Source organism: Antechinus flavipes, chromosome 6, assembly GCF_016432865.1.
Source record: "Antechinus flavipes isolate AdamAnt ecotype Samford, QLD, Australia chromosome 6, AdamAnt_v2, whole genome shotgun sequence".
NCBI lineage: Eukaryota > Metazoa > Chordata > Mammalia > Dasyuromorphia > Dasyuridae > Antechinus > Antechinus flavipes.
The window spans coordinates 238,043,227-238,055,301 of record NC_067403.1 but is presented as its reverse complement, the minus strand read 5'-3'; the positions used below and the strand labels follow the sequence as shown (position 1 = coordinate 238,055,301).

At 43.0% G+C, this 12,075-nt stretch overlaps 1 protein-coding gene and 1 non-coding gene across 2 annotated transcripts in view; both read right to left on the bottom strand.

Moving 5' to 3' along the window:
* Window positions 1–12,075, bottom strand: part of EXT2 (exostosin glycosyltransferase 2) — a 164,865-nt gene that overhangs the window by 17,750 nt on the left and 135,040 nt on the right. The window lies entirely within an intron of this gene.
* LOC127542213 (U6 spliceosomal RNA) lies at window positions 2,754–2,858 on the bottom strand. The gene has a single exon (XR_007948598.1). It is a non-coding gene; the product is annotated as a U6 spliceosomal RNA (small nuclear RNA).

Sequence of the window (12,075 nt, the reverse complement as noted above, 5' to 3'; positions counted from 1 at the left end):
GTCTGGGGTGGCCACCCAAGTTTTCGACTGCTCCTGCTGCTCTGATCCTTAGGATCAGGATTGCTGCTTCCCAGGTCTTTAGCAGGCACCTGAGCAGCCTTCAGGAAGAGAGAGCCCGAGACTCCGGCTCCAGTCAGAGGGCTAACACCAGCACTCTCACTCCCTACCAGGTCACACCATCACAATGCTCCGACAATATCTCAGAGAGGCAGGTAGACATTGTGGAAGTATTACAGGAAGAGAAACTGAGGTCCAGGAGTGTTCCTAATCACACAGCCCATAAGGGTCAGTGAAAGGACTTCAACCTGGATCTGATCATTCTAAATCCAGAATTCTTTTCAAAATCTCATAGTACAGAGGCAGTGAGAAGGCACAGTAAACTTCTGTAAACATCCACTGGATCTGAGATTTCAACTCCAATCTAGCCTCTGATAAACTAGCTGTGTAAATCTGGGAAAGTCACTTAATCTCTGTCTCCCTCAGTTTCTTTAACTGTCAACTTGAGGATAATAACAGCATTTACCTCCCAAGGTATATTGTGATGACCAACTGAGATTATAGTTGCAGCGTGCTTAGCACAGTGACTAGGACTATAGGTACCTACTAAAAACTCATTTCCATTTTTTAAAAAAGGAAAAAAAATGGTTTTAAATGTAACTGGGGGACAATATTAATTTTTTTTTCATTTTAAATTTTTAAAAATGCCTATTTCCTTCCTACTCTCTTGAGTTGTATGACTCTGAGAAGACTGAAATGGCACTAGGGTACTAAAACTGGAATCAGGCAGATCTGGGTTCAAATTCTGCTTCTGAACTTTACCAGCTGTGTAACTTTGGGGAAGCCACTTAACCTCTTGTAGCTTCAGTTTTCCCATTTGTAAAATGGAGATGATAATAGTAGTGTCTCTCTTATACGAGTTGTTGTCAGGATCAAATGAGATACTATAAATAAAGCACTTTGCAAACCTTATGATGCCATATGTTAGCCATCATCATCATCAAAAAAATGAAGGGGGTAAACTGGGTCATCTCTAAAGTCTCTTTAAATTTCCTCTTCCTAATACTCCCCCACCAGCCATCTCTGTCAGTTTTGGACAAAACTATATCAGTCCTCAACACTGTGCTCGATTTAAAAGGGTAAGTTAATAAAGAGCATGATTTAATTCTCAATGGGATCTCGTCAATGCTTCGGCTAAGGAAGACAATACACTACAATCCACGCCAGCTTGCGTGGTCCATTTTCAATGACAATGTGTGTCAGCCACAGTCAGATTCTGGATCTGCTTGAGCAGCAAAAGAGGGAGAAGGTGTAACACAGGTGGTGTCCATCTGGGATGTAAAAGTATGAAACGATGTGTCTGCTCCGGGGAGAAAAATGACCCTCCAAGTAGCTGCTGTAATCACCATATCTTCAAAGGCAAAAGGTACCCGGGGTGCTGCTACTGGGCACCTGGGATGGTTATACTTAGTGGGGCCCGTGGGCCCCAGTGACGAGGCTTTAATGTGGCAAGAGAGAACAACCTAGACCGATTTGTAGTTATATCCATTTTGAGTTTGCGGAGCCCTTTTCTTGGAACAGCCCTATGAGGCAGGGAATGCGAGTTAACACTTAGCTCCGTGGTGCACACTGAGACTGAAGTTCCCAGCGTTCAGGGCCTTGCCCAGGACGGCACTAAGCTGATACAGAGGGGGAACTGGCGGTGGCCCTAGTGATTCTGGGAAAAAGGCCTCTCTTCCTCTGGGGTCGGGGAGAGGCCTCATGACTGAAAGAAAAGCTCCAGGTACAAAAAAAGAGCCCAAGTTCAAGGAGTGCACGTTCTAGGGGGTCCTGCTGAACGAAGGGCTCTTCTTTGTGCCATTTCCACAGTTGCTGCTGTTTCAAGCCATCTCGGGACGCCAAGGACTCTGGTGGCAAGGACTTTCCAAGGAAGCAGCTGCCAGCTGTCTCCACAGGGATTCCTTCCCAGGCTGATCCTGCAGGCCCCAGGCTTTTGAATTCAGGGTCTTGAACGGTCTCTATTGGGCTTCGAGGGGAGATGGGGTCCCTTTGTGGGGCTTCCCCTTCCTGCCATTTTCATGGAGCATTTTTAATGTTTCAAAGTGATAGAATGAATAAAAAAAAGAATTATTCCCATTTTTAGATAAGAAAATAGTTTCTTAGAGGTAAAAGGACTTGTTCAGGGCTTCATTATTTTTCATTGGACTAGTACAGGAGTCTTTTCATTGGTTTCCCTACTTCCAGTCGTGCCTTATTCGAATCCATCCTCCATACCCAAAGTATCAAAGGCATGGTTCCAGGAAAACTCCTGTCCATGGAACTAGATTAAAATTCAGTTCATTAATCCTTTTTTTTTTTTTTTTTTTTTCTATTTTAGTAACGTATGTTTTTGATTCTCCCCCTAAGGACTACTTTGGCTGCATCCTAGAAATTTTGATATTTTTTCACCAACATAATTTTTTTTATAGTTATGGTTTCATTGATTTATTCTTTCATCTACTCATTATCTAGGTTTTCACTGCTAAATCTCCAATTACATCTATATCTTTTGTTTGTGGCCTCTGAATTAATTGCATTATTATTTGTAAGTGATATTGACTATTTATGCCTTTTTTTCATATGTTTGCAATATCCCTGTGACTGAGTCCATGGTCAATTTTGGTAAAAGTTCCATGTGGTGCTGAGATTTATGTATATTCTTTTACTCTCCCATTTAGAAGACTATTTTTTAAACTCTGGTTTCCCCAGCAATTTATTCATTTTCATATTTTTCCTCAAATTTGCATTGCCATCCTTGCACAGGAACCGTGCTCATCTTTTCTGTATCATTCTAATTTAGCATACATGCTGCTGAGTACGGCCTTAATCAGACTGAGACCTGTTGTAGACCTTAATTTATTTTTATTTATTTTTTTTTAAAGTTCTTTTTTTAAATTTTTATTTAATAATTACTTTATATTGACAGAATCCATGCCAGGGTAATTTTTTTTTTTTACAACATTATCCTTTGCACTCGTTTCTGTTCCAATTTTTTTCCCCTCCCTCCCTCCACCCCCTCCCCTAGATGGCAAGCAGTCCTTTATATGTTGGATATGTTGCAGTATATCCTAGATACAATATATGTTTGCAGAACCAAACAGTTCTCTTGTTGCACAGGGAGAATTGGATTCAGAAAGTATAAATAACCCGGGAAGAAAAACAAAAATGCAGATAGTTCACATTCGTTTCCCAGTGTTCTTTCTTTGGGTGTAGCTGCTTTTGTCCATCATTTATCAATTGAAACTCAGTTATGTAGAGCTTAATTTAAAAAGGCCAGGGATTCCCATTCCCTCAGAGCCATCTCCAGTCATCTCGATTTGTACTTTGCCACTGGACCAAGATGGTTGTAGAGGGAAAGTGAGGCAGGGGACCTTGCACAGACCTTTCTCCCACAAGTCCAATTCACTTGCACATCATGGTATCACCTCCCTGATGTCAGGGTCCCAAACAATAACAACATGCTGCCAAAATCTAAAACTGAGAGAGTACTGGAGTCTCCTGTCTCTACTGTGTTCAACTGTTCAGATGTTTCTTTTATGAATTTGGATGCTAAGGCATTCAGTGCACCTAAGTTTTATAAGAGGAATTGGTTTGTTGTCAGTGGTTCCTTTTAGCATAATAGTTTCCTTGTTTATCCCCCCCCCCCCTTTTTTTTTTTTTTGGCTTTATCGGCATGATGGCAATTCATCCTTTTTTTGGAGTTATTTAACGCACAGTAAAATTTCCCTTCATTTTCTCAGTTTTAATTTGTGTACAGTCTTTGTTTTTTCAAGGTCTTTCTTAAAAACAACAGATTGTAAGACTTTTGTTTTCTTATCCTATCCGCCATTCTTTTTCATTTGATTGGATTGTTACATTCATTCATATTTAAAATTGTGAGGATCAGGTTTTCATTTTCCTTCATCTATCTCTAATATTGGTTCCCCTCTCCAACTTATAAGCTCCTACCTTTGTACTGCAAACACAATACAAAGTGCCTTGAATCTTTTTTAAGGTGGCCCTGTTCCTCCAAAGCTGCCTTCCACATACTCTGCATTGATCTTACGTCCACATGTTTTTTAAAATGTTGTGTCTGAAGGGCAGAGACTATATTTTAGTTTTCCTGGATATTCCTACTGCTTTGTATTCCTGGGCTCTAGCACTGAGTAAGCACTTAAATGTTTGTGAATTAGCAGAGAAGTTCAATCTTTCTGTTGTTCCACTCTGCCTCTCTCCCAGCTTCTCCTGGACACAATAAATAGAGGTAGACTGTTTCAGGACTGGTTTTTACCAAGTATCACAGTAACAGAGTCCTTCCTAGGCCACATCAAGCCTCTGTTTTAACTCTAAACATGGACCAAAGCTCATCTCTTACATTCAGCTTTCCATACAGGAAGGAGAGTAAACTTTGGTGGTGTAAACTTAGGGGAATGGTGGGTCTGATTTGCTTCATTTTCGGCTCATGACTTTAATGAAACTCATTCCTGACAGCACATTTGGCACTAGACAACCTTCAGAAAGCTCAAATAAACCTTTGCCCATGTCTGGGACACAATCCTAACGGACACTCGATTTCCCAGAAAAGGGAGTAAGGGAGTTGTCACCTGGAGTTTCATAATACTGATTGGTTCTGACAAACACATGCATGTGTTATGTTATGTGTTAACATTCCCCTGTTAGATCATTTCAGCCTGTGGACTGAGGGGCATTGATTAAAATATGCCATCCAATCCCAGAATTCCAGAATCTCGGAGCTGGAAGAACCCAGAGGTCATGCTACTGGGGTTTTGGCAGACTTCCCGCTCCCCCAATCGGACTCCAGGGAAGTGTCTGAATAACGGGATGTGGCATTCCCGCTTTACACAATCTAGAGCTAGGGCACAGATGGACTATCTGAAGTTGACTAGAACTGATATGGGAATGAATTTAATTAGAATTGGAAAGAGTACCAAATTTGGAGCCTGGCTCCAAGAAGGCCGACTCCGGCCTTTACTGTGAAGGTGATGTTGGGAAAGTCGCTTCCCCATTCTGGGTCTCAGTTTCCTCTTTTGTAAAAAGGGGGCTGGACTAGCTAGTCCCTGAAGTCTCTTAAATCTAAATCTCTAGATATGGCCAATATCAGGAAAGAAAGATGGAAAAGAGAAGCTTTTTTTGGGGGGGGGAGGGGGAGAAGTGATGGGAATTCAGCATAGGAAGGAATCTAGAACTCATCCATTAGCACTCCTTCATTTCAGAGATGAAGAATCTAAAGTTTTGCCCCGGGTCACAAAGCCCCTGAGTGACCAGGCTTGGACTGGAAAGCTGGTCTTCTGGCTCCCAGTCTGGGGCTCGCTGGCCATCCTGCTTCTGCCAGGATCACCATTCCAAAGGATACTATGGCAGCAATCTCAGCTGACTACCCCACCTAATGGTAGGCTCATCTTCATTTAGATACTTTAAAGTCTTTGGAGTTCACACACACTTTCATATGACTGACGGCCTGCCAGTGGTGTTATTTGATTTAAGTAATATTACTTTTTAGTTCCTTATCTGGGCCACAAATTCCCTGAAGGCAGAGAGAACATCTCACTTATCTTCATTTCCTCCAAAGCACCTAGGACAGGCTCTCCTGCAGAGTAAATGTTCAGCAAACACTAAGATGTTAAGTAGGGAAAGGCAAGCTTAGAGCTGAAATCACTAGCTCTGTCCACCCCGTATCTTCAATTTGGCTTCCATTCATCAAGGTACAAAACTTATTAGGTACTTACTAGGTAAAAAATTTACTTACTTACTAGGTTTTTAGTAGGTATAAAATACATTATGACTTTGGTGAGAAAGAGAAAACAGCAACTGCACAGGAAGAGAGAACGTTTTTCTGGGTGCTGGAGAAACATAACATGGTAAAGGGGGTGAGGGGCTAAGCCCAAGATGGCAGAGTCAAGAAAACATTCCTGCCAAACTCTCCCAGTATTTTCCTCTAAACAATTTTAAATCACATCAAATTCTGGAGCAGCCAAGCCAACAAAAGGTTGGGGTGAGACATTTTTCCAGCCCAAGATCATTTAGGCAGTCAGAAGGAGACATCTGTGACATTGGGATGGGGCTTAGCCTACAGGGCAGCACAAGGGCAACCCATTTCTTGGCCTTAGAGGCTGCAATGGTGGCAGCAGCAGCAGAACTAGGAGCTCTCATATTGCCCAGAGAAGGTAAAGGGTCTGGATAATCAGTCAGAAAGAGATTGCACGATACCCCCATGCAGGCAGTGGGTGTAGGACCAGGTGCCATTTATCCACTCCACTGTTTATTTTCTCATTGCATTTACAGGTTGGAAAAGAGATCTTGTGGTGCAAGGGAGCAGATGCCTTAGCTCCTGGCTGCAATTCTAGGAGTGCTAGTGCTAGGAGCAGATCTTTCCTGAAAAAGGACCAAATAAACAGTGATTATACTTTTTCCCATATCCTCTCATCCTGGAAGAAACAAAAATTTAGAGACCCCCAGAACTGGGGAAACAGCAAGTTGAAAAAGTCTCAAGTTTGAGAGAGTCCCCCCACTCCAGATGAGCAAAGCCCAACTCTGAAATAAAGTTCAAAGTTAAGAAACAGACTGGAAAAATGAGCAAACAACAAAAAAAGAACCTGACAATAAAATGCTCCTATGGTGACAGGAAAGATCCAGCACAGACTCAGAAGAAGACAATAATGTCTTTTACATCTTCTACATCTATGAGCAAAGCTCTAAAAGAAATGTAGAGACAAAGACAATAAGGATTCCCAGAAGAACTAAAGAAAGAAATAATAAAAAAAGCAAACAAATTCTTTTAAAAATCAAACAAGAGTAGTAGTAGGAAAATTGGGGAAAGAAATGAACAATGCAAGAAAATTATGAAAAAAAGAATGAACAGTTTGCCCGAGTTACAAAAAAAAAAAAATTACTGAATAATCCTTAAAAAATAGAATTGGTCAAATGTTAAAAAGAGAAGTAAAATTTCACTGAATAAAATCATTCCTTAACAATTACACTTGGTCAAGCAGAAGCTAATGAATCCATGAGACATCAAGAAACAATCAAAATCAAAAAATGAGGAAAATAAAAGAAAAATATGAAATATTTCATTGGAAAAATAATTGGCCTGGACAATAGATTGAGGAGAAATAGTTTAAAATTTATTGGACTATCTGAAAACCATGACCAACAAAAAAAGAACCTAGACATCATATTTCAAGAAATTACAAAGGAAAACGGCTTGCACATCCTTAAAAGCAGAGAGCAAAATAGAAATTGAAATCACCTCCTAAAAGAGATTCCAAAATGAAAATTTCCAAGAATATTCTAACCAAATTCCAGAGCTACCAGGTCAAGGAGAAAATATCGAAAACAGTTGGAAAGTTCAAATATCAAAGAACCACAGTACAGCTCAAATAAAAATCAGCAGCTACCATATTGTAGGAGTGGAAATTTGGGATATGATATTCAAAAAAGCAAAGGAAAGAGGATTATAATCAAGAATAATACACTCAGAAAAACTGAGTATTATTCTTCAGGAGGGAAAATGGGAATTTAATTAAATAGAGGCCTTCTGCATCCCTGATGAAAAGACCAGACTCGAACAGAAAATCTGACATTCAAACACAAAACTCAAGCGAGGCATAATAAGGTAAACACGAGTGAGAAATTACGAAGAACTTAATAGGTTAAAGTGTTCATTATCCTAAATGGAGAGATGATACACGTAACGCTCAAGAATTATTATCATTAGGGCCATTTAAGGCATCTACTTAGAGGGCATGGGTTTGAATCCATTATGTTGGGATGATTTTAAAAGTAAAACAGGATGAGAAAGAGGCACGCCCTAGGAGAAAGGAGAAGGAATAAGGAGAATGGGGAAAATTACCTTACATAAGTGTTTTATAATGGGGAGAATGGGAAAGGGGAGTAACCCTTGAATCTCACTCTCATTTTATTTATACATCCCCATCCCCTCCCCGCCAAATACACATCTACATCCATACTCAGCTGATTATAGAAATCCATCCTACCCAATATAGAAGTTAGGAGGGCATAGGGCCAGGAGAAAGGGGGAGAGGGATGTGATAAGAGGCAGGGAGGATTAAAGGAGACAGTTATCGGACATATACAGGTAGATATAGGTACAAGGTGCAAACTGAACAATTCCAAAAACTAGGAAGCAACAACAATGGGGGGAGGTTAGTAAGTAGCAGAACAAGACTCCATCCCTAGGCCCCCTGACTCCAAAGCCAGCACTCTTTTCTCTTCACCACGAGGCCTTAAGAGAATGAAGAGCTGCCCAAACTTTGTCAGTTTTAAGCCTACGACTTCCCTATGACTGAATAAAAATCCAGACGCTGTTTTTTTTCCCCTAATGGTACATGTCCAGTATCTCTGCAGCTCTCTCAGAATCCTCCTCTTCAAAGAACCATGAAGAGCCAGTGAACACTTGTGTGTGAAAGCCACGGCTGTGGCTTCTGGAATCACTGGCTCAAGCAGGTCAAAGAACTAGCCTGGGAGGCAGAAGGCCTCTGATGAGCTGTGTGACCTTGAGCCTCAGTTTCCTCATCTGCAAAACCATGGAGGGAAGGGAGCTGAACTAGATGATGATTCTTTAATGTCTACACTCCTCCCTACCAAAGTATATACTCTATAGTTCTATTGTACCAAATTAGTATTTCAATTTATATGCTATTGACCATTTTTCAATTTGTCATAAACATCATAAATTTCTTAAGAATGGGACCAGAAAGAGAATGCTGAATTTATTCCCTCCCCTGCTACCCAGGTTTAGTAGAGTGTCTTCTGGACAGCGGGACTATAATACCAGTTGGCTAACCTGATGTCAGAAATGAGGGATGAATGGACCAGACACCTAAAGGATGATAACCCCCTCCAGGTGTTGCTGTGGCCCTGAGAAGAGACAGAAACAGTTTCCTGCAAAGGTGCCAGGAGGATTTGCCGGGAACTTGCCAGGAGGATGAGTAAGGGCCCAGGTGCCCCTGCAGACTGACCAAGGCAGATGTTGAGCTTCCTTGTCCCAGTCCTGAGCTCTCTGATTAAAGTCTGGGGCTGGTTTGCATTTAGAACACAAAGCAGCTTGCTCACACTATTAAGATCAGTGGCTCCCCCAGCTGTCATTCGGCACCTCCGTAATTAATTGGTGAAGTTCCGTAAGAAACTTGTACACATGGAGGCCCCGCCTTCTGCCATGCTCTCTGGCAGTGACTGGAGAAAAGCAGCTGAAGGAGATCTAAAAGTCCACCCCTATTTCTCACATGCAGTGTTATCCCTTGAGGTGGATTCAGTGCGATGAGGGAGGGAGCGGGAAGAGATGAAGGAGAATCAGGGCTTCTAACCTGCGGCTCCTCAAAGTGTCCAAGGGTGAAATAACTGTCACCCCTCGAACCCTAGGCCAGCGAGAGACTCCCTATTTGTAAGACCAGTTTATGAAGCTACAAAGAAACACGGCAGTGAGATTTAATCAAATCAGAGATCCTGCTCTGGGTCTTTCATTCATTCACTTGCGGGACCAATGCATCCTGACTGTGGTCCTACTAGGCGCAAAGCACCTTCACTGGTTTATTGCAATGACCTTTCCCTGAGCCTGAGATCATTTCCATTTTGCATCGGGTGAAGGGCCACAACTGGCCTTGAGAGCGGAGTTTTCTCTCTCTGGTTCAGTAGTGCAATCAATAATTCTGCTGTAATTAAACTGATAAACTGGACGGCACAGAGCCCCAAAACAGCGGCAGATCCCAGACCGTGGGCCATGTGTGGAGCTGCTTCCCAGCCCAGTGTGGGTCAGAGTCTGAGGAGGGTGAACTAGGAATGACTGAGCCTGGCCCTTCCTTCTTGGGGGCCACAGCTACCGCCTAACCGGGCTCCCCTACTGGGCTTTTCTTTTTTGTTCTTTTTTTTGGGGGGGTCAAAGGTGTAGGAAGAAAAGAAAAGAAACACTTGCTAATTTTACCAAAAAGTTACGTTTTTTAAAAAAAGCTCTAAATGTCAAAGTCCTTCAACTCATCAAATGGTCCAGAACCTCATATTGTCTTTAAGCCAGATTCCACCCTCGGTGCTTAGCACAGCACCCTGTATGCAGTAGGCATTTCATAAGTGCTTTTTCATTCATTCATGTACTCCAAACTAGGTCCTGGATGAATTTGAAAGTGACAAGAGGCCAGAAGACATAAAAGATTCCCAGCTAATGTGGTGACTTCCCTGGAGTTTAGGAACTTTTGCTTCTCAGGCCCCACAACATCCCAGAGCACAGGCAGCAGAGCGCTGGGCCCAGAATCATGAAGACCCAAGTTCAAATCCTGTCCCACTAGTTTGTGATTCCGGCCAAGTCACTCAACCACTCTCAGCTCGGTTTCTCCACCTGTAAAATGGCTTCGGCAATCCTTCCCTCCCGCCCCCATCAAGTACAAAGTCTATGATCTTAGGATCCTGTAGATTCTGACTGAGGGAGGGGTGGTTGTGGAAGTGAGAGTGAATCCGGCACGGGAGGGTGGGAGGGTGACCAGGGGAACCTGCAGGAGGAGTCTGAGTCACTGTAAGCAAGGAGGAGCTGGCAGGTGTTCCTAGTTTTAACTCTTCCTTATCCTCTCCCTGGCTCCAAGAAAGAAAGCCACTGTTCAAACCTAATGACCCCTGGAATGGGTCAGCCCGCGTGCACACACACACACACACTAAGTAACCCGCTTGCCATCAGCAGCAGTAAGCTTGGAGTCAGCTCCCTCTCTCCCCTCAGTCAGGTTTCGAGCACTCCCTTCTCCCCAGAAATGATACTAGGCCCAAAGAAAGCAAAGGATGAGGTCATGGCTCATCACCTCCCCTTCATGGATCCTCTCATTCAGTGAACATTAATGAAGCACCTACTGTGTACCAGGGAGTATGCTGAGCCAAGTGGATACGGAACAAGCCTTGGTCTTGGCTCTCGGTAGGAGGGAGGTGTGATGCGGCCACAGGGTGAAGAAGGAAGTGGGATGTGGCACCTCATAGACGTAGGAAACATCCAACGAGGAAGCCCAGTTCTAGCCAAGGTGTGTGTGTGTGGGGGGCTGCACAGAAGAAATGGCCTCGGAGTGAATGGAGAAGGGAAAGAAGGACTTCCACAGGTGACAGAGGAGGACAAGAAGGAGAGGTGGAAGAGGAAATGTGGCTGTTGTTGCAGGATGCACAAGCTCTATTCCTGGCCTCAGACACACTTTTAAAAGGCTACTGACCTCTGCCTCAGTTTCTCCATCGGGAAAATTATATAGCGTGGATGATCTCTAAAGTTCATTCTTGTTCAGACATTCTAGGAATCTGATTCTAAACCAAGAGATAAATGGTGCCCAATTCCTATAAAAACTAACATACCAAGGCTAGCTAGGGGTGCAGTGGCTCGAGCATCAGCCCTGGAGTCAGAAGGACCTGAGTTCAAGTCTGGCCCTGAACACTTGACACTTACTAACCTGCATGGCTGTGGGTGAGTCACAACCCCACTCCGCCTCCACATGCCAAACCATGCTTGGGCGCCAATCTTCACCAGTCGGGAGGTGGCTTACATCTAATTTCTCCATAACTGGTTTACTTTGATCTTCCTAACTTATGTATCTTCCATGTCAAAATCCACTATCTTAAACCTCTTTCTAAGGTCAAGGCACCTAATGGGATCCCATACGTTGCCTTCCTTTCACAATGTGGAGTTAATCACCACTTCTTATGCAACAGCAATCATAAACCACTGTCTCAAATGCTGCATTTTCCAGCCAGTTTTACAACTCGAAACAGAGGGAGTGGCTTAAAGTTCAGAGAAACCCATTATGATATTTTCCCCTGGAAGGAACAAGCGAAAGAGCTTCCTTGGGAATTGGGGGAACAGAATAAATCAGGCCTCTGGCTGTGCTATCCCTGTTTAGACAGCCCATCCAAAATCAATGCAAATGAACTGCCCTTCCAAGACAAATTTTCCAAAGCCCCCAAATCTCAAGCTAACGTCTGAGTCCTAGTAACTCTCATAGCAGCCGATGTTGCCCCGTAATGCACCCCGTGATGCTCCAAATCAGGACCACTGCTGCTTGCACAGGT